Source organism: Ostrea edulis, chromosome 2 (genome assembly GCF_947568905.1).
Source record: "Ostrea edulis chromosome 2, xbOstEdul1.1, whole genome shotgun sequence".
In the NCBI taxonomy this organism is placed as follows: Eukaryota; Metazoa; Mollusca; class Bivalvia; order Ostreida; family Ostreidae; genus Ostrea; species Ostrea edulis.
Genome location: NC_079165.1, coordinates 44,404,565 through 44,426,333, shown reverse-complemented (window position 1 = coordinate 44,426,333; position 21,769 = coordinate 44,404,565). Strand labels below are relative to the sequence as shown.

Below are 21,769 nucleotides of genomic sequence, written 5' to 3'. Positions count from 1 at the left end.
GCATTGTGTGACCCACTGTATAATGAGCAAGCTAATGAGGTTGTGCTGTTAAGACCACTGTATACAGGTTGATAGAAGGCACATTTATGTGACTGTTAGATCACACAGTCTGATACATATTTAAACAGCAAGATTTACAGAAATGTAATTGCCCCGATACTGATCTACACAAAGTTTTTCTCGTACAAATCAGATGTGCATGAATAAGAAAAGTAGTGTTAATTTTATCACAATTCATATCAAGTGCATTGGCTGTACAACATGTCGTTTAATCTGTTCAATTCATTCTACTGAGACCCAGATTTGTCAGGAAAACTCTTCACTGCATGGAGGCACAGATAAACCCCAAACCTGCCGATTATCTCAGTATGTAGCTGACAAATTCAAACACATAAATGTTGCTCATACAACTGACCACATCACCAACCAAAAACTGTAGCAAAAACCATGAAGATTATGCCAGTCTTATTCAGAATACCATCCGAAATATCCAAGTTGAGTTCAATAAACTTTTTTGTTCCTAATCATCTATAGAGATTTTCAAAATGAATTTTATGAGAATTGGGGGGGGGGGGTTCAGAGGGAGATTAAGATCACACTATATCTATATTTTCAATAAGATCTTTTAATGAATTACATTTAATTGTGCATCATGAAATCCCGTGGTTTTATGAGCTAATTGGACTACACAACAGATGGCATGCATCCTAAGCACAACTACAACCCAACAGCATCTCTACAAATTGTGAGTGAATGAATCACAAACAATTTCTTATCTCTCACAGGTCAATAATACATACACATAGGTCTTGATGACCAGAAAACTGTAACCTGAATAATGAAAACATTCTCCACAGATATCTAGGAAGCTAAATAAAGAGGTTAACCATGCTACAAGACTCCATTGCATGGTAGCAAAAATACTCCACACACTTAGCATACATGGTCAATTGGCCATGTAAACATGAGAGCAAAGATTAATGCTTTTACACCCAAAATCCTCTAATGACTGTTTTAAAACCTATCTCCCCTCTGTGACACTTAGTAGCAGATACCCTACTTTTTTTCTGCTATTTGTTAGATTTAAGAGTACAAATCTGCAAACATGGTGGTCCCCCTATGTCAAGTGTATATGTAGGTAGTTTAAGGTTAAGTTAAAGATCTTCTGCTTATTTTTGTTCCAGAAGAATACATTCATTGACTAGGCCTGCCAAATTAAGTTTTTTTTTCCTCTCGTGTCAACACCTCATCTCATGTTTTAATCACAGTATTGCATGTAAATCTATTTTGTTCCAAACTGTGGAAAACAAGAATATCTTTTATCCATACCAAAAAATGTCCAGGTTCAAATTACCTAACCAGAATACACCCTACCAAATATAATAGCTGTAACTTGACTTACCTTCGCATATCAAAGGTGTAATATATCCCCAGAAATTCTATCAGTAATATCCTATGTGATTATATTCCTGATCACTGGCACACAGAACCTGTTAGTACTTTCAAAAAGATATATATTTCTTATCCCTAGATGCAGAAAATGTCAGGACTAGGAAAAATGTGTCAGGTCCCAAAACTTGAGCAGAGATCTGGAATAAAAAAGAAATAAATTTTCAGACACACTGGCAGATTAGGTAAAAAGAAAGGGGATATCTATCATATAGCAGGCATAGATCAAGAAAACCTGCATAATCAGGTATCCAAATCTCAGTTGCCTCTGTAAAATCAGTGTAAAAATGATGTTACGAGCCAAAAAGCCACTGAAAGAAATAATCTGATAGCTGTACAATTTAACACTTTTCAGCCCGATTGCACATACATAATAATTTCTAAGCAACATCTGAATCCTTTATAAATACACAGGCTTGTAAAACCACTCACATCTTCGTTTTTTTACCACTGGTTTAAACTTCGTATGAACCTTCTGCTGTTGTCTATAATCAAATACTCTTTGTAATATTTCCAATCAAAATATGTTATAAAAGAATATTTCCACCTGATCAATTCCACAGAAATAATCCCTTGCACCACATGTTCATATCTACACTGGTCAGAGATTCAATGTCTATCAAAAGTTATATTTTCCACCTTCTCTACAGAGAAAGCCTATGTATATCCTAAATTTCAATATGTACTGTACAACCAGGCACATGCTAACCCACTACCAAGCAGATCTAATGAATGACAAGAGGCAATGTGATAGTAAAGGGGCTGGGCCTCGTATGTGAGAGACACACGCTCACAGCTGATGACTGACAGCTCATCGGCCAATCAGAATCCAGCATAAAGGCACAGGGGTTATGGAATACATAATGCAAAGATAAAATGTTTGATTTTAATTCCATTTAAAACAAATTGAAATCCTTTTATTGGAATATTGGGTAATTCTTGAATGAAAGAAGGATTTCAAAGAAATAGTCACCAATTTAGAAAATTAACAACAAAATTTTCTGGTACTTTGATGGAAAAATGGAATGAGAATTGATATAGTTATATTGTAGTTTATAAATAAATACACCTTTAAAAGGCAGATGGACACTTGTTTTATCTTCCAAATATAATAAAAATTGTCCTGAGAAATCTAAATATTGACAATGATGTAACAGAATGGTAAACTGATACCTGCAATAACGACAATGAAATTTATGACAACAATCTAAATAAATAGCCTTATGTGAGAAGGTCCGGGGCCCCATCACATAGTATCTGATACTTTACCAGGTTACCAATAAATGCAAACAAAATATGAATAGGCCAAGAATAACATGAAACCCATGCTCCTTGTCTTAACTGCAATTCTGTGACTTCGATGTTTGTTGATCAAACAGGATTCTGGTCTATGATCCCAGCTATCCCAATCAGTGTAAGATATTGCCACACCAAGTTTGGTTAAATTTCACACTAAACCTGAATGACAATGAGTTAATCTGCTTAAACAATACAAACTTTGGATTTAATCATTACACACCCTATTTTCATCATGGCTTTGACAAGTTTGTACCTGTATTACAAAGAAAACTTCATTTGAAAATCAGTTTGCATCCTGGATTTCATGAAGAAGTTAACTCCAAGTGATGACCATCACAAAGATTGAATGATTGACTGAATATTGTTTAACGTCACTCTCGAGAATCTTTCACTCATATGGAGACGTTACCATTGCTGGTGAAGACCTGCAAAATTTAGGCCTATGCCATTACAAAGACAATGGATTATTCTTTTAATTCTAACAATTCATAACTGCTGCCCCATTTGTTTGCGGAGAAAAAAAATTGGTCTCACTAACTTATCTTGTAAAAAAGGTTTCTCTAAAAATAAAAAAGAATTATAAGAGATTGGGATTATGATTTCTTTTTCAACTTATCAATACACTCATACATTTTCATTTGCTTTGCCCCCACCAGTTGTTAACATAGTTTACAAAATCAGGGATGCATAAAACATATGTCACGATGATAAACTGTGATATTGTCCAAACCCAAATACCTGAAAGCCTGTATGCTAGATAAACAAGTAATCTCCCCTTTCCAAGGGAAACCAAACTTTCCAAACACCTGTTAATCGATGCAGACTCTTCTCTCATCACAACATTTCAGTGTTATAAATCTGACAAACATTGATAGAAGCAAAAAGCTTATAGCATGGATTAATCCTTATGTAATTTTCAAACATGAATAATCTAATCTCTTTTGCTCCTGCTTTGTGATTATATTGGAATGGCCTCTCACATAATCAACAGAGACTGAATTCACCCCTGAGACAGCCAACAGTGATATTTTTGTCTTATATTGCTTTGACATCGTATACTTTAAATGGTTATACAAGAGAACCGCAAAGTGGATCATCCCTTTACAACTGGGCATACATGTATCTATAAATGCAACATCGGAACGACATGCATTTTATATCATCAGTACATGTATGTGCTCAATCAATCGCACTTATTTCAATGTGCTACTACACCATTGTGAGGGGATGATTACATGTTAAAGAATTTTTCTAAAATATCTTATTGATCCATCCAATCATTTTAATAAAATGATATATATGCTTATCTTAAAGGGACATAACTGCAGATCAATATAATCAATAGTCATAAGAATTGTCATAATTTTATTTCCACTATCAAATAAAAAATGCTGTTTCTCTCACTTTGAAGTGGTGCTTACCTTTGATTATTACATGATAAGTGTAATTATGATGAATTAATGTGAGGATATCTTTCAATGCTCTGTCATTGCCTTGTAGCCTATGGCTAACAAGTTGGTCCATGTTGGCAAATCTTTCAATCTTATTGTCAGCATGTGTCAAACAATAAAACTCCAATACTGAATGCTCTTCTTTTTTATCACTCTACCAGGTGGAAGATGCATGAATGGATTTCAAAGAGTGAATTTTGGACAATAGTTTCCCAATATATGAAACATTCATTTGATCTTCTGGCTGTTGTTTTATGGGTCCTGCAGTGAAAGAAACCCAATTGAGGACTGGTGAATATTGGGACAAATTATTGAAAATTTTCCCTGAAAAGATGTCTTTTAATTAAAGAAATTCTTCATAGCTAATGAATAAATCGTAAATATGTATGTCAACCAGGGTGAGGCGAAGGAATTAAGAGGGCGTTTTCATTTTCAGATCTGAAGCAATTTGTGACTAATGATGGAACCCACCTTTTTAAAATGAACTATTTCCATTTCATTCAAGCCCATTTAGCATATCTATATAAAGATGTTAATGTCAGACCTAGCTACCACTTGCTTCAATTTTTTAAGGATATAAATGTCTTCAATGCAATCGCAATGAAGTCATGTTAATGTAAATTTTAAATTCATCCAGCATCTAAACTGTACAGAGATAAATACCAAAGATCTGGGAACATGCACCAAAACTTTTTTGAAAAATGGGTACATGTGGCATCCAGATTTATTAAAGAAGTAAATGTAGATAATGGTAATCAGATTTAACTTCAGGGTCTAAACCTGGCAAAGAAAAATGAACATGTACAAGCCTGAAGCCACTTCCATGAAATGAAAAATTAAACTAATGGCTATTTTTAATCAGGTGTCAAATTCTAATGTTTCTACTTATTTAATATCATAACAAATTATGATTTATATGTGATGTTAACATTAAAATTTAGTAGTGTTATGCAAATCCTTGACAAGAATACAACATGCAGACATGAAACAGATTTCCTTCTTAAAGTGAACGACGTAACAAAGACAAAATGCTGATTATATTCTTTTGGCACTCCGTATCATAAAATTAACACTAAAAATTTTATGTATATTGATCTAGATAATAAAAATAATGCTAACTGACAAATTCTTAAATAATGATAAATTCTTGTTGCCAGAACATATTTCAATAAAACATAAACCTATCTGAAAAATCTTTCTTTGAAATATGTTGTATGGGTTCCATGTTGGAATCAGATTGTTTGATTAAAACTACATAAGTTCAATAAAATTAATTATTCAGAAATTCCAAATCTTGTAACAAAAAAATTCCTTTTCCTTTTCCTTTCCCCCCACACATGATCAGCTGTGATAGGCAGCAGTGAGTGGTAACAGCATGCACAGAGCATGGGTGGGTTGAAGACTGCTAAGATTTCACACCTATATACATGTACACAATGGCCTGGCATGTCATCAAACTAAAGTGTGTAACACTTTCTGTAGAAGTAAGTCTATTTCCATTATCTCTGGTCTTTCTCTTTCCCACCATATGTAAACTTCTGAGCATGAACCCAGACCCCTCAGAAGGCTAACTTCAAAGAGAGCTAATGAGGAATAATCATATAGAAATTAATCAGCAGTAATTTGGGCTGCTGTCTTTTTTATAGGTACCTAGCTCTCTGAATGAATATAAAGCCAATGATTATTAGTTCTATTTTTCCATATGATAAATGTTGATTTTTGACTCTTTTCTTATGTCAACTTGAATTTGGAAAGTATATTGTAAATATATGGTTCAAAACTTAGTGGGAAAAGTGAAAGAACTCGGACACTGCATGTTCATGATCTATCTCTTAAATTGTGTCTCTCTCTCTATCTCTCAATCAAACCAGAATTTTTTGGGGGTAATACAGCATTTTTATATACAATTTACTTTATTGATCCAGTGTCTAGCCAATATCTACAAAATTATATCAACCATCAACAAAGATCTCTGCGATATTATGTGAAATAAATCACCTTTACGATTTCCTTTGTGTAATTACGTTTACTATGTGGCCCTTCAGTCACTGTTCCAAACCTTTGCCAATTTTTTTTTGATCTTTGCAGAATTTGAAACTCCTTGTCAATATCATGTAGTTATTTCAATGTCTCATAATGATATTTTACATCAAATTTCTTGTAATACATACCCGTTTATAATTATGAAATAAATGAAGTACGTGTGTCCAACAAAAGAGCTGTATGGTGATGATCTTATTTTGCCACTTGACACATTCTGTATAACATTGTAAAGAAAAGCATGGAGAACTACAAATTACCAAGGTTATATTGATAAATTTCTTAAATGATGGATTCTTCTTGTATTTATTGGATGTGTTGAGATCTGATACCTTACATGCTAACAACTATTACAGAATATATACTGATACATTCTTTTGGCACACACAAAAACTGGGTGTCATGGTTTTTGTGTCATGGTTACTTCAAGGTCACAGTCTTTTCAAAAAAGAGGACCTTGAAATTTCTAGTTATTTCTACTAGTGGTTTTATTACCAGTTTTGTCCTAATTTGTAGTATAAACATGCTATAAGAACTGTCTGTCTTTTTGCAATACCATCTACAATAAACAATGGCACATGTTTGCTAATTAAAACTAATTCCCATAGATTCAAAAATCTGTTCTTGCTTTGATTTTGTTCTACTAAAGACAACAGTCATCATACTTCCAAATTTTTCAACTAGGGAATAAAATGATACTTCACAACACCATTGATTCCATTGAATAAATGAAGTTCCCCAGACCCCATTTTACAACTGTAAGCAAGAAAGAGTAATAGAGTGGCTCCATGATCAGGGATCTACTGCTCACCATGGGGTTTTTGAATTTTGAATATAGGATTATATCGTTTGGAGTATGTTTTCTGGGACATTCGTTATTTCAAACAAAACAAGGATGTGAAGAGGCCCACACCAAAGTCTTATGTAATATATTCATGCACACAGTGTGTGGTGGCTGAAAGAAGTTCAACAAAGTTCAATTCCCAATTACCCATGTAAGTTTGACCTTGACCTTTCACTTGAAAAACAAGACTTCATCTTCTAATCAATGAAAACATAGGTGCAAAGTTTGATGATCCTGGTCTTATAAGTACTGTTTTTATCTGACCCACAAGATGCTGACAGGCAGACAAACACACACTGAGGCATATCACAATACAACCTATATAAAAACATACCAGGGAGTATACTGTCTAATGGCAAATTGCTGTCAAACAAAAGAATTTACATACATGTCCCTAAGATCATGCTTCTAAAATTTCTTCTTCCAACATTCAGAAATGTTGGCATAATAACCAACGAAGTTGCAAATATTTAGAGAGAAAAAAATGAACATGCCAGACTAATTTTCGGATAATTCACGAGTACCAGACAGGAACACAGAAGATTAACTCTCAAGCATCAACTTCCATGAACCATTTTCAATTTCCTAAGATTTTGTGATATTTCAAACAACCCCATTCTTCAAGAACAACCTTGTTCAACACAAAATTCACAAATTGTAAGTGTATCACTCCTTAACACTGGAAAATCTGGTCTTCTCTCATGTTGCAGAAAGGAGATGACACAAGTCTACCAGATGTCTGGCAAGGAGGCAAGTATGTCACAAATGTCAGGTCATTCTCTAATCACTCCAACTCCCAGATTTGCTGGAAAATCATTATAACAGTGCAAGAGCTGTAATTCTATATGGACAATATAAATATATGGTACGAAAAATTGATAACTACCTACCAGTATATATGGAATTTGAACCAAAAATCATATCATACCACGAGACCTCGCTTGACCATAATGAATCCTCAAACTTAAAGAATATAATTGCTAGACCACCTAGTCTATTCCAATAATCAGAGTACAAACAGCAGAAAACTGGAAAAAAATCATGCATAAATCAGAATAAACATGACATAATGATTGACTTTTATGCTAAGAAGATAAACTTGTCATGCTATAAAAATAATCTATTTAACACAGGTTGTGTTAATAATGTAACTGTCAAGTTGTAAAATTGAAAATCTCCTACACTTCCAAGAGTATATTCAATCAGTCTAAAACTATTTTGATAAACACTTTTGCAACAAAAATGTTCCATGGAGAGATTATATTCAAATTAGCTTGTCAAAACCACATGAATGATACCACATTCTGCTGTTTTTATTAATTAATCAGCACAACTCCAGGTGAACCAAAAATCACATTCTCCCAATGCTTGATATATTAAGATATATCAATCATAAATATGGATGTGGAGTTTGTATCAAATATGTAGTCTCCCAAGTGCCATAAATCCTACCAGTTAGCAGATTCCTCTCCAAGATTAAACCCATAAATCCTCAATTGAAATTCATAAACAAAATAGAAGCAGTACATGGACAGGGATGCTCTTGCCAGTATCTCAGTGCTGAATTAATCAGCAAACAGGGTGATTTATACACAAATCTACCACAAAACTCCATCAAACTTCAGATCTGTTGTCATATACCATCCAATGTAATTTCATGACCTCAACTTCTGCATCTAACTGGAACATCTCTGTGTACTACAATGGAGGTAGCATAATTCAGTCAATGTATGAAGTTAAAAAAAACTCCTTGTTAGGTAAACAAGTTGCAGGCAATTAAAAGGAAATAAAAAAGAAATCATCTATGGATTTTCATGAACCCTTTAGGCAAATATAAATTGAATATATGATTCTATCTACCATTTATAGTTAATGAAGTAAAATCTAGCTGGAAGTGCCAGAGGGCAGATATACCAGTAATTCTTGTAACCCTCCTGCCAATGAATGGTCCAATACGCATATATCAGCCATTCAGACAGGTCAACATTCAGGGGGCACACATTTTTACTGGACAATGACAGATGACTCCAAAACCAAATTCCCATAACATCAACATGTGTGGAAAATGAAAGTATTTCATCAATATCAGTAATTGACCTTCTCCCAGAAGTTGGCAGAGTTGTGCAGACATTCAGGGGTCAACTGTGCCATTTTGGTACAGTTCCTGGTCACTAATAAACCATACCATTCTGCCTTCTGCTTCTTGTATTCATCATGCCCTAATGAATCCTGACTGGGCTTAACTTGCACGACAGCTGACTGTCTGCTGCTTGGAGTGAACAAGAAAATGTGTATTGAACATGACTGAAAAGACCAGTAAGTACTGCATGCATGGCAGCTAATCCAATATCATATGGCCTATGACACCAAATTGCTAGACATCAGTAGAAACTATTGATTTTTATCATGATAAACCTCCTCCAATGATGGACTTAAATCTTCTTTTGCCTACTAATGTAAACATCAGTCCCGAAATTCTGAAAAAAGTTGCCAGCTTATTCTCTCCGCTCAAATTTCTAAAAGAGAAACAATTTTTTCCCCTATAAATATCTCTCTTGTATCTGTAACCTTTAAGAAAACTAAACAAAAATTAATTAAACATACATGAAAAGATAAGGAGGAGTTATGACAACATCTTACTATACTGTAAATCTAGATAGTTATTCAATTTTCCTGGTAATGACACCATCTATATGAGATATCAAAGAAACTTTGAAATGTGAGCAAACGCATTTTGGTATCAGCTCATAGTTATCTTTTTTATTAGATTACAAGTAATCAAAAGCATCTGTCACACAAGTACATAGCTATTTATCATGTAGCATACATATCTACGGCTTCAACATGCTCAAGACCTTCATAAACTTATGTTGCACCCTATGACCACCCAAAAATGAACTCGGAATGACTCAAAATGACTCAATATCATAAAACTGTAAAGTAATTAAAAGGAGAGAATGTTATGAAACTTTGATAATATCCTGTCCTAGCTGTTCCTGAGAAGTATTCAAGTCAATCCAATGGATTTTCTCCGTTCAATATCATGGTTAATATACAGGTAACATTGACTCGACTTCAAAACGAAAACCAGTCATTTGAAAAAACAAGAACATAAAAATCACGCTGAAAAATTACTCTCTGATGCAGGACTGGTATTGTGCTGAGTTTTCTTTTATTAAATGGAATAATCAAACTATTGACCAGGTATCAAGTTACCTTAAAAGTGACGACCAAATTCATAACTTCAATGGCAGCATCCTGTCTGGCACTTTCCTACAAAGGCAATGACGAGGTGAAAACCGATTAAGTAAACTATTAGTCTTAAAGCTACCTGCCATAATAGGAAGTCAAGTTTAATTTACTACTTAAAATGAAATCATTTTTCATTCATGTGTTAATTTTCTATTAAGGGGATACCCAGTTGAACTTTCTTCTTTAGAGGTTAAATGAATTTTACACATGCAACACGTGGTATGTGGATTTATACATCAGGAGGTAATAGGTAAATAAAAAAAAAAAAACAAATAATGCAAAACAGCAAATTCTAAGATGGAGAAACAAGTTATATGCATTGCTTCTTAATTTCCTTGACATAAAAAGCAACAAAATGGACTGTAAGTTCAATCGAGTACTCAGCATTTAGTTCTCATAAAGTCCCAGAATGCCTTTAGTCCTAATTGCAGCACCAAAATAAGAGGTCTGAAGACATAATCTAATTAGACCAGAACAATTCCATTCCAAAAAGAAGATAAAGCTGGGGAAAAATGATGTTAGGCAATGCTAACTGTCATGTAGCATATGCAGAAATGCTCTGGGTCTAATGGGCTAGCCTCCAAGTTTTCCATTACTTCATGACAAATGCTGTCTTTCTCCTAATCTATAATACATTAATTGTATAAGGTACAAGTTTTTCTTTTCTTTTTTAGCTTCAAACTTTATGGATTTTGTAATCCTCCACTTTACAGCTATGCCATGATAAACATACTTTTGTAGCTTTAAAAAAAAAAAATATCATGTGCTTAATATTGAGAAAAAAATTAATATTTTGCACTCGTAAAACACATCAATTTTCCGACAAATTATTCTAGACATCTCCAAATGCATGGAAAATATAATGATGTAGAAAAAATTATATTCAACCCAAAATAATCTGGAATGGAGTACTGTATAAATGATGTGACAAAAGAGTTAATGAAGTAAAAGTAACCAATTCAACTCTTTTTTTCCCAGTCGTAAAAGTAATGGGAATATCAAGCGTGTGCAGATGTGCGTTAACTGGTACCCATTGAAACCTTCACATTCCTTCCTCACAGCAGGTACCATTTGTCACTTCAAAATTTTGAAGAAAAAAAATTTCTTTCGACTTCCCACTTCGTTACTTCTATAGATACAATAAAGCGTCTTCAGCATATTCTGAAGGCTTTTTTCATGCAATCAGTTTTAAAAAATCATGTTTGTCTGTTTGACATACTAAATTCAAATGAATATACATATACATATTTAGAAGCTTACAAATGGTAAATTTTATAACGAAATTACAGAAAACCAAGACAATTACACAATGCAAAAAGTAAAACATCTACTTCAGAAGACAAGAATACACTCTCTCTGACAAAGAAAGAAACAGCATTTTTGACAGACTTGTATAAGGCACATTAGTTTTTCTTTTCTTTTTTAGCTTGAAACTTTATGAATTTGTAATCCTCTTTACAGCTATGCCATGATAAACATACTTTTGTAGCTTAAAAAACCACCCCAAAATACCATGTAAGAGACAACGTGGATTTTTTAAAATATCTCCCTGACAGAATAACAGCTAGTGACAAATTAGTTACAATGAATGTAACTAACTTATATACAAATATCACAAGTACATTAGGTCTCGAAACTCTGGAATATTAAATTTACTCATTAACAAACATCCAGAAAAAATAAACGCCTGCTTCAAAAAAGGCTTCATATTAGAAGCGACAAAAATAGTATCAATAAACAATACTATCAATTCTAATGATAAACATTATGAGCAGTAAAAGGGGACAGCTATGGGGACCAAAATGGCACTGACCCATGCCACACTTACAATGGGATACTTAGAAGAGATCCTAAGCAATAAAATCAGAGAACAGTTTGATTTAAACATTGCTGATAAAATCAAAAACAACTGGAAAAGATACCTAGATTGTTTCAAAATTTTGCCATCGAGGTGCAAATTTTGTACAGGCAAAATTGATGTGTGCAGAGTGAAAGTAGAGTTTGACTTTGAGTTGATGTTGGCATGCTAACTGGCATTTCAATGGATGTTGGAATTAAGTGCTGATGTGGATTATCTTGCAAAAATTGTGTCTCCCATGGCTTCCTTTTCCAAAAGCGTTGGTACACAGCTAAAGATGAGACAGGTTTGTGACTTCAAAATATATTTTTTAAAAAATAATGTTTATTTTACAAAGCGGTTAAGTATATAGATCTGTTGAAGCCATTCTGTATCCCATCTATTCTTGGCAAGGTATATGCATGGCCTCATATTCCTGGCTTGTCGTCCAATCAAATGCCTAAATTTTTCTCTGCAGTAGGCCACACACACACATATATATTATATACATTATACATATATTTACATGCATACATATACTCCTGAAGAATTGAAGAAACTAGTCAAGTATAATCAATCGGCTTTGTGATATTTCTATTATACAACTACTTGTATAGATTTTTTTTACACTTACTTCTGGTTTATATATATATATATATATATATATATATATGCACCAAGTTCCAACCAACAACACCTGATACCTAAAAGTGTCGGATCCACAACGTGTATACAAGGTCAAATACAAATTTTTTTTTATACAAAGCACTAGAATGACCAACGACACGAACAACCAGATTGTCAAATTTTCGGAATGACAAACATCAGGACAAACAAAAAGAATTACATAATGTGGCCAATATCAACAGGGAATAATAACAAAACAACAAAAACTAGGTATAAATACACCTAGCAACTACACTAAATCTACAAATGTATATACTGTATACTAACTATCTTTTAGAGAGAGAGAACTATCTTTTAGAGAGAGAGAGAGAGTACTGGTACAGGTAACAGTTTGATTTTGTTTCACCTACATATGCAGCTTTAATTTCAGTCACTTGATTCTAATCATATAAAATAATTCAGAAATAAATGCCCTTAGTTGTAATATTCTTCATATTACAGCAAAACAAGCCATATAAAAATGTCACCAAACAATTACTGTACATGTCATGAATATATCTACCACACAATCTACATCAAATTTCACAGGGACCAAATGGTACAAGTCAATTTTTTCTCAAAAATGTCAAAAACCACAAAAGTAAAAATGGCAATTTAGCCACTTAATGGGAAATATCATGCAAAGAAGGAAAAATGAGATTTTAGCTGGTCAATCCCCCCCAATAACTGATAACCTAAACCACTGACCAAACAAATTAATCCTCCTTCATTTGAAACAACTTCAGGGATGTTTCTTTATTCTGGGATTACCAAAGCCTTTCTAAGTTGATTGATGTGAAGTTCTTCAATTCACAAGTGTCCCAGGTACTAAGTTCCTTCCTGCTTATTTTACTTCACATCTTACACTCGTAACAATGTAAAATCATAATCCAATGACAAATATGTTTATATTTATAATTACCTCAGTTCATTTTGACATTATCATAATTATTCCCTTATGAAGTGACAGTTTCTTAAACAAAAGTTTCTTTGAATTGACATAATAATATCCATCGTAATAACCTAGCTTCATCGCTATAAATCTAAGACAAACTCACTTTTGATATTCAAGTCTCGCTTTAAAGGTAATTGACATACAGTTAAAAAGTAAGACTGAGGTCAAAACTGACCATGTCTCAGTTTTACTGCAATTGAATTTTGTTAATTCATTATAGGGAGAAATTACAAGATCTTGTATCTAGATGTGTGTCCATATGAATACAGATGGTGCCATATACTGATATGGAACATTTATAACACAACAGAAAGCTTGTCTTTAGGAGTTACAATATGCAAGCAGCACCTTAAAACATATAATTCTAAAGAGTACCATGAAAGAAGCTGTTTACCATAGCACTTATAGCAGTATGTACTATATAGCAACTGTACAGTTAATAAAGTGAGGAGCTAGCTGTCTGGTAAAAAGTCATAAAGCTGTATCTCTCGTAAAATGTCACTTGGGTCCTCCCTGTGATGCATCTAAAATAGTCTCAACAAACACATCTCAAACTAATGTGTCCATAACAACACCTTAAAACAAAGCATACAGAAGTTGGATTATCCTTTAAAAAATCACATCAAAAAAATCTCTATAGTACAATGTCTGTAGATTATTTTTACTGTCTTTTGTATGATACCTAAAAAGGTAATTTGTAATGATCAACATTTCACAAGAGACCTCACCAAAATAGTATTCACAGACAGAAATACCCGGAACAGGAACGATCTAGAGCAGCACCTTCAGTATGGACTACCTGTCTGATCTATAAATAGTATTTACAGACAGAAATACCCGGAACAGGAACTATCTAGAGCAGCACCTTCAGTATGGACTACCTGTCTGATCTATAAACAGTATTTACAGACAGAAATACCCGGAACAGGAACGATCTAGAGCAGCGCCTTCAGTATGGACTACCTTAAACAGTATTCACAGACAGAAATACCCGGAACAGGAACTATCTAGAGCAGCGCCTTCAGTATGGACTACCTGTCTGATCTATAAACAGTAGGTCAACTGGCATTGGGTGTCCCGATAAATGGATCATGGCCTGTACAAGTGGGCTTAACCTATAGTAAATCTAAATTTATTAATGTTATCGGACGCAGTAGATTTGTCTAAAACCTGACTAAAAGTACAACCTCCATATTCCATACATCACCAAGTGGCAACTAAAAAATCACTTCCCAGTTTCAAGTTAATGCAATGCACATTACAAAATGGTATATTATGTGGCAATGAACCACCAATATATCTTTCATCTGTAGCACATACATGGCAAGCCTGTAGCAGTTTCCCATGACCTTGTGTCAGATGTTGCCATCTTTATACAAATTCACAATCACACAAAAGGACAAAAATTTACCATAAAAAGCTGAAACATTGCTAACTACTAAGCCCATAAACACAACAGCTTTCAAAAGTCGCAGTTCAATCAGAAAATCTATTTAATCAAGCTAATAGAAATTTTTCGCCTCATCAAAGTTGTAAGCAGGACCCAAGTTTTAAGTGCTGAAGGTGGACAGGGGCACTGGTCAGCATTAAATGGAGTTGTATTATTTTCTTTCTCCTCCTGTGTAACACTGGACAAGATTGTCCTTTTCTTTGTTAGAGAGACATGAAAGGATCACTTTTATCAATAGTAAGATAAACATTACTTAAAAGAGATCAAGACGTGAATACTTTTTTTCATGATTCCTTGAAAATCATGAAGACATTTATACTAGACTATCAGAAATTTATTCACACCTACAATTAGACTGTCCTATAGAGGAGCGTGAAGAAATTTAGCAACATTTTTTACAATGCCAATGAAATATGGTGGTATTAAAAAGAAACATCTTAGTTCAAGAAATACATTTTAGTTTCTCTTTTACAAAGTTTTTTGCTACATAAAACATTTCTCCACTAATCCTGTAAACAACATTTACTATTTTCAGGCCAAAAACTAAACAGATCTTCTCAGAAGTAACAAGGTTTTAATTCTCAGATTATGTACAGCACAGATAATGGATAAGACATGACATGTAGAAATGTGAAGTTTATGTCTTACAACAATGCATCATTGTGAAAACCTTCCCACAATCTTGCAACAAACCTCGGACTTCCTCCAATTTTCTCACAGTGACTTTTCTAACACATCTAACCTTCTTTCCAACATTCTAGAGCACTTGCACAACCCTGTTCAGGACATAAATTGTAATTGTTAAATATCAAAAGAATTTCTGTTGCATTGGTTAAGTCTCCAAATAGCATCTGAGAAATTCAGAAAACTTGGGTTCCATGCATGGAGCACAATGATGTAAAGCATTGGTAGGCAGACTTGCTGTCACCTAAACACTGTGCTAAACACTAAAGTGTACCCAAAATACCCATTGCTTAGAAATACTTTCAGGAACACTTTTCATGTCCAATGTATTTCGTTAATCATTCATGATTTTCAAGAGACCTTTTTGTCACTATTTCCTATGCTTTTCTGCATATTCAGATAATTTGTATGCTTAATTACTAATTCTCTATAATATGAAAATGTTACTGTATTCCAGCTCATTATTTCAATTGATGCAATGGTTCATATTTACAGCAATTCCATGAAACATCTGATATTACATACCTAGACCCATCTGGCAAATTTTGAAACAGTACCTCTACTTCCCCAACTAAAAAATCATAGTGGTTTTATTTGCTTTGTTTTATGAATATCAGTTCATACATGCCCCAGTATTATGGTTTTTAGTTGAAAAAGAACAATTCAAATAGTTAAGGAACCTAAAATCTTCAATACAAACACATGAAGTTCATATGCCAACAAGGCAGGGGGTTTAGTCAAGGCTTTTACACTCAATGGATTTTTTAAAAATATAATGCCACATCCTTCATATACCAGCTGGTATGTCACTGAACTCCACCCTCAAAATTTTTAATGTCCACTTTTTATGTTTTTAAATCATAAAACCTCCCCACTGAAATTTTAACCGTAAAGCTTCCTACCATTCCTTGTTTCCAACAAAGTTCAGTTGTATACTCTTAAATACAAATTAACAGAGAAGTAAGGACTAATACTATAGAGATATCTCGAAGACATGAATCCCTGCCTGGTGTGTTCAGAAACAAGTCAAATACATGAACCAGAAATGAAGTCAAGGTTAAATGGAAGGCCATGGTCAAAATATTTGACCATAGCTAAACATTTCTTTTTGCTTATGGTACATTAAAAAAAAGTTCATCAGATAGGGTATTCAAACCCAATTTCTTAGATAGGGTATTCGAATCTAGTTCACCAGATAGGGTATTCGAACCCAGTTCTTCCTGATCATTGGCACTCCGCGCTGTACACTAATGTTATGTGTGTGTTCAATTTATTAAATTTAAATGCGTCTTTTGTTCATCTAATCGGGCACTATTTTATATTTCACATTTATTTCGACAGTGAACCAGTTAGGACATTCAAATAAAGTAACAAGCAAATTGTGTTCACTCGACAAGTTAGCCATGACCAACCTGTTAGTTCTAGTATCATATCCATGTTTTTTCAAGTTTACATGCCACCATTTACCACGGGATAAAAAAAGTTCTATTTTCAGACATTTCCTTGACACAGACTGAACTTGATACCATCTGGAATCTGGGGCAATGATCCTCAAAGAATTGGGATATACTTTATACATGACAAATGAAATTAAACTGACTACCTTGTCACTGCCTACCACCATGAGTTTGTTTTATTTATGATAAGAATAGGAAATACTGCAAGTTCGGGTGAGCAAAATGATACAGAACATAAGTCAGCTTCTTATCAAGTTGTACCTGTGTATGAAGTTTGAAAAGGCTATCTTAACAGGTTAGACAGAAACAAGCTAAACCAACAAAAAAAAATGTAGAAATGAGGGGTCATGGTTATATGGAAGGTCAAGGTGAAAAAACTTGTTCAAATAGTTGTCATATTCTTACCTGAATGATTCTATGAAGTTTGATGAAATTATCTTCATAAAATACGCTGCACAGAACATTTGTAAATATGAGTTTCGGGTCATGTGGATGGTCAAGTAAATATGTTGTATATATATGTAGTTATCATGTTCTCACAAAGATGTTCTTGTGTGTGAAGTTTCATGAAAGTATCTCAACAGATTGTTCAGAAACAAGCAAAAGGCAAAATGCAGGTCAAGGTCACACAGAAAGTCAAGTAAGAAAATTTGGGCATAGTTGTTTCTGTGTGTCAACTTTTAAGAAGGTATCTTTTCTAGTTTATTTATAAAGCTATAATATTCAAAACAAACAGATGGACAGAGGACAGAAAGCAGGATATGACAAACACTATATGACCCAGTAAATCGCCGCGAATAACGAACACTATATGACCCAGTAAATCGCCGCGAATGACGAACACTATATGACCCAGTAAATCGCCGCGAATGACGAACACTATATGACCCAGTAAATCGCCACAAATGACGAACACTATATGACCCAGTAAATCGCCGCGAATGACAAACACTATATGATCCAGTAAATCGCCGCGAATGACAAACACTATATGACCCAGTAAATTGCCGCGAATGACAAACACTAAATGACCCAGTAAATCGCCGCGAATGACGAACACTATATGACCCAGTAAATCGTCGCGAATGACAAACACTATATGACCCAGTAAATCGCCGTGAAACAGTCTTTTAAATGCATTCTGTCTTTGTTTATTATGATCTTGGTCACAGAATTTGTCGCCATGAATTAACTCATTATTGGTTAATTGCAAAATAAAGTCATTGTGCCTAAAGCTGGTTTAAAGTACATGAACGGCCGACAGGAGATGCTTACTCCTCCTAGGCACCTTATTACACCTCTGGTATGTCCAGGGGTCCATGTTTGCCAAACTCTTAATCTAGTATTCCTTATAGGAGCTATGAGATTGATCACTGTTCGTTATCTTCTATCTTTTCATGATACCAGAATTTGTTGCCATGAACCAATTTATTACTGCATGGTAAATTGTGAAATAAAGTTGTTGCGAATAAAAGCTGGTTTACAGTACATGATAGGAAATAAAAATAATTTTTTCATAATATGGAGAAAAGTTCAATAGTGTCTATTTCTTGCATTGTCAGAATGCCTAATACATGTAGTTCTACTAAATACATTTGTGGATGCACTTACAATGTGATCGTATTTCAAGCACTTCAAAATACGTGATGGTCAATACCAGTAATATAATCGGTGTCAAAACAGATAAAAAGAATAGTAACTACCTGTAGTTAACGAAATAAAGATGTTTCAAATCGAAATAATAGTAACTCATTCTTGTTTTTCAGGAAAAGGAACACAAGGATTTGCCCATATAAGGAATTCATTAGCCAGCAATGGCTTTCTTGCATGTCCAAATGAAAGAGACCTGTCATCTAGAATTTGTTCTTAATGATCCATGCTGCAGGTGTCCATTTCAAGTTTTTTGTTTAAAATTATCATGACGATTCTTGTATAATGCAGACTTAATTAAAGATTTCTTGTCTTTTTTCACTTTGGTTCCATAGTAATTTTCTTTATCTTGTCATACAATCAATATAGTGAACTACTGCACATCAGCTAGTCGACAAAAATATTTAAAAGAAACATGAAAATTCTGTTCAAACCATATATTTCCATTTCTCATTATTCTAATTATCAATGTCATCTCCAGTGCACGAAAATCAGTTTTCTTAATCAATAGTCAGAGAAATCTGTCGTAAGATCCTTCTGATGAATCATATCCTCTGACAGTACAAAAACCAGCAGAAGAGATTTTCAGGCAGTCGAAAATTCTGCTTGCAAATGAAATTGATATCCTCAAACAAAACTTTTCCTTACTGTCACCATATTAAACCAGATGTGGCTTTGACCCCCCCCCCCCCTTCTCTCAATTTCAATTTGGGCAAACTTGACCTTGATGAATAACTTCATACAGCAATGAAGTTCACCAATTATAACATTCCTACCTAGTTATGACCAGAGTAATCAAATTAAGAGAAAGAAAGATTAAAATTAATACATGTCCTATCTTGGATGCAAAAAGAGAAGTTAGCACTTCAACTGATATTTCTACATGAAACAAGGCAATGTTTACTCAGTTGGGATTCAACCAAGTTCAGAAGTAAAATGTTCCTATTTGAAGTAGAGAGAGAAGATCCCATCAAACCTGAGAATTAATGGTCAATTGACCGTGAAAGTTAATGTGATAGATAGAGATCAGGGATCTTATTTATTTCCATTCATTGCAGTTGTCAGCAATTGCAACCAGGACAAATGTCTCAATAATGATGACAAGAATACCTTGACAACTTGTTTTCATGCTTGGTCTTTTTCTTCAAAACATGATACACAGCCTCAAAGTTATTTCTTAACCATCTTTACAATCCTTATTTTTATCCATGATAATAAGTGATCATTCTTGGTAAAACTTAATGGTATAGGTACTCAATGAGGCATATGTCTTAATGGAAGTGTTGTACCCAAGACTAGAGGTTTACAGAGTGCAAAAACTGAAAAGGCATGTCATATTTCATGTAGCGCCCCGTATAAAACAGTGGAAATCAACTTATCATAGAAAAATATCTGCATTCTGCTTTTTCTTTATTTCAATGGAGGAAAATTTACTAATATTGACATGTCACTCAAAATTATATCACAAGTGATAGGATCTGTGCCATGTAATTCTTATCAAATTTAATAAAGATTTGATAGATTTTTCAGTTTACTTACACAAAATTATTGAACACAACTGTATAAAAAAAAAAAAAAAAAAAGCTTTGATAACAGTACACACACCAATCATGTGTCAAGATTTCTGCTAATCAAGCAAGTGTGGGAAAAAAAATCCTAAATCATCTTGTTCAAAATGTGTTGCTGGAACTTGACAGATTGTTTCACAAGACAGTTTGACAGTCAAGAAAGAACATATAAAAACCATGTTAAACAATTTGTTCTTTGGGATATTATTTTACAGCAATTATTCTAAACATGCTCCGACCTTTGAGAGTTCCTTGTAATTTTCAGCATTAACACTGATGGACAGATGTTTTTTGTAAAGTGATCTTACGTTGGGCAAGATCATTGAGTTTCTCTTTAGTGAAAAGCCAGATGAACTTCTGGACTTAATAAAAATCAAGATTCAGAATCAATGCATTACTCATGTACCTAATACAGCAACAATTTGATAAACAATTTATGAACTGCTACAAGAAATGTGAACAGGAAGATCTTTTCCATTTTCGTTGCTGAAAGAACCTGTAGATTTTGATCAAATCAATGCTGCTTAAATATTGCAAGAAAAAAAACAGCCACAGGATAAAATGTTGGTCTGAACAACTTTTTAAAAAAAACTGCTGCATTAGATTAGAGTTTTAAAAAATTTCAACCCTCAGAAAGGAAAAAAAATTTAAGAACAAGAAAACTTTGTAATTTGAAATTATAAAGAGTTTAACAATTTTGATTTCTAAATTTGCTTCAGATAGTTAGTTATTCTGATTCTGTCCCTACTACCTCTGAATGATAAAAGGTTGAATTCTTTCGATGATGACCGTTTGTCTTTCTCACTTAAGCTTTACAAATATGTCCCAAGCACCTTTGCAGACCTTCTCTTGTAAAAATCTAATAAATGTAATACAGCAAAAATGTATCTTTTATACCATGAAGTGAGTTAATAAAAAGAACCGAACCAGACACATCAAATCTGTTGGAGCCATTATTAGTTCTCCAAAAAAATTATCAACATAATTTGTTAAATACATTGGATTTCTTCTTGACACATGAAAGACGCACTTTATTTTCACATTTTCAGGTTGACCTACCTGTTTAGGAGGATGTACCAGTAATCATAGTGACATCATTTAATTTTATTGTATTGGCATGGCAGTGCCACCATAAAACAGGGATTGATCACAGGTGTCCACTTTTCA

At 33.7% G+C, this 21,769-nt stretch overlaps 1 protein-coding gene across 21 annotated transcripts in view; it reads right to left on the bottom strand.

Annotated features, from left to right (window-relative positions):
• Nucleotides 1-21,769, bottom strand: part of LOC125679448 (roundabout homolog 1-like) — an 89,258-nt gene that overhangs the window by 52,347 nt on the left and 15,142 nt on the right. For 16 of the 21 annotated variants that reach the window (XM_056154143.1, XM_056154150.1, XM_056154151.1 and 13 more), the window contains exons 1-2: nt 1,882-2,191; nt 1,403-1,589 (exon numbers count right to left, since the gene is read on the bottom strand). The gene's annotated coding sequence lies outside the window, so the exon portion shown is untranslated. Of the gene's footprint in view, nt 1-1,402; nt 1,590-1,881; nt 7,889-7,973; nt 8,103-10,299; nt 10,357-21,769 lie in introns of those variants that run through there. The other 5 variants (XM_056154138.1, XM_056154145.1, XM_056154137.1 and 2 more) reach the window with 4 other exon arrangements.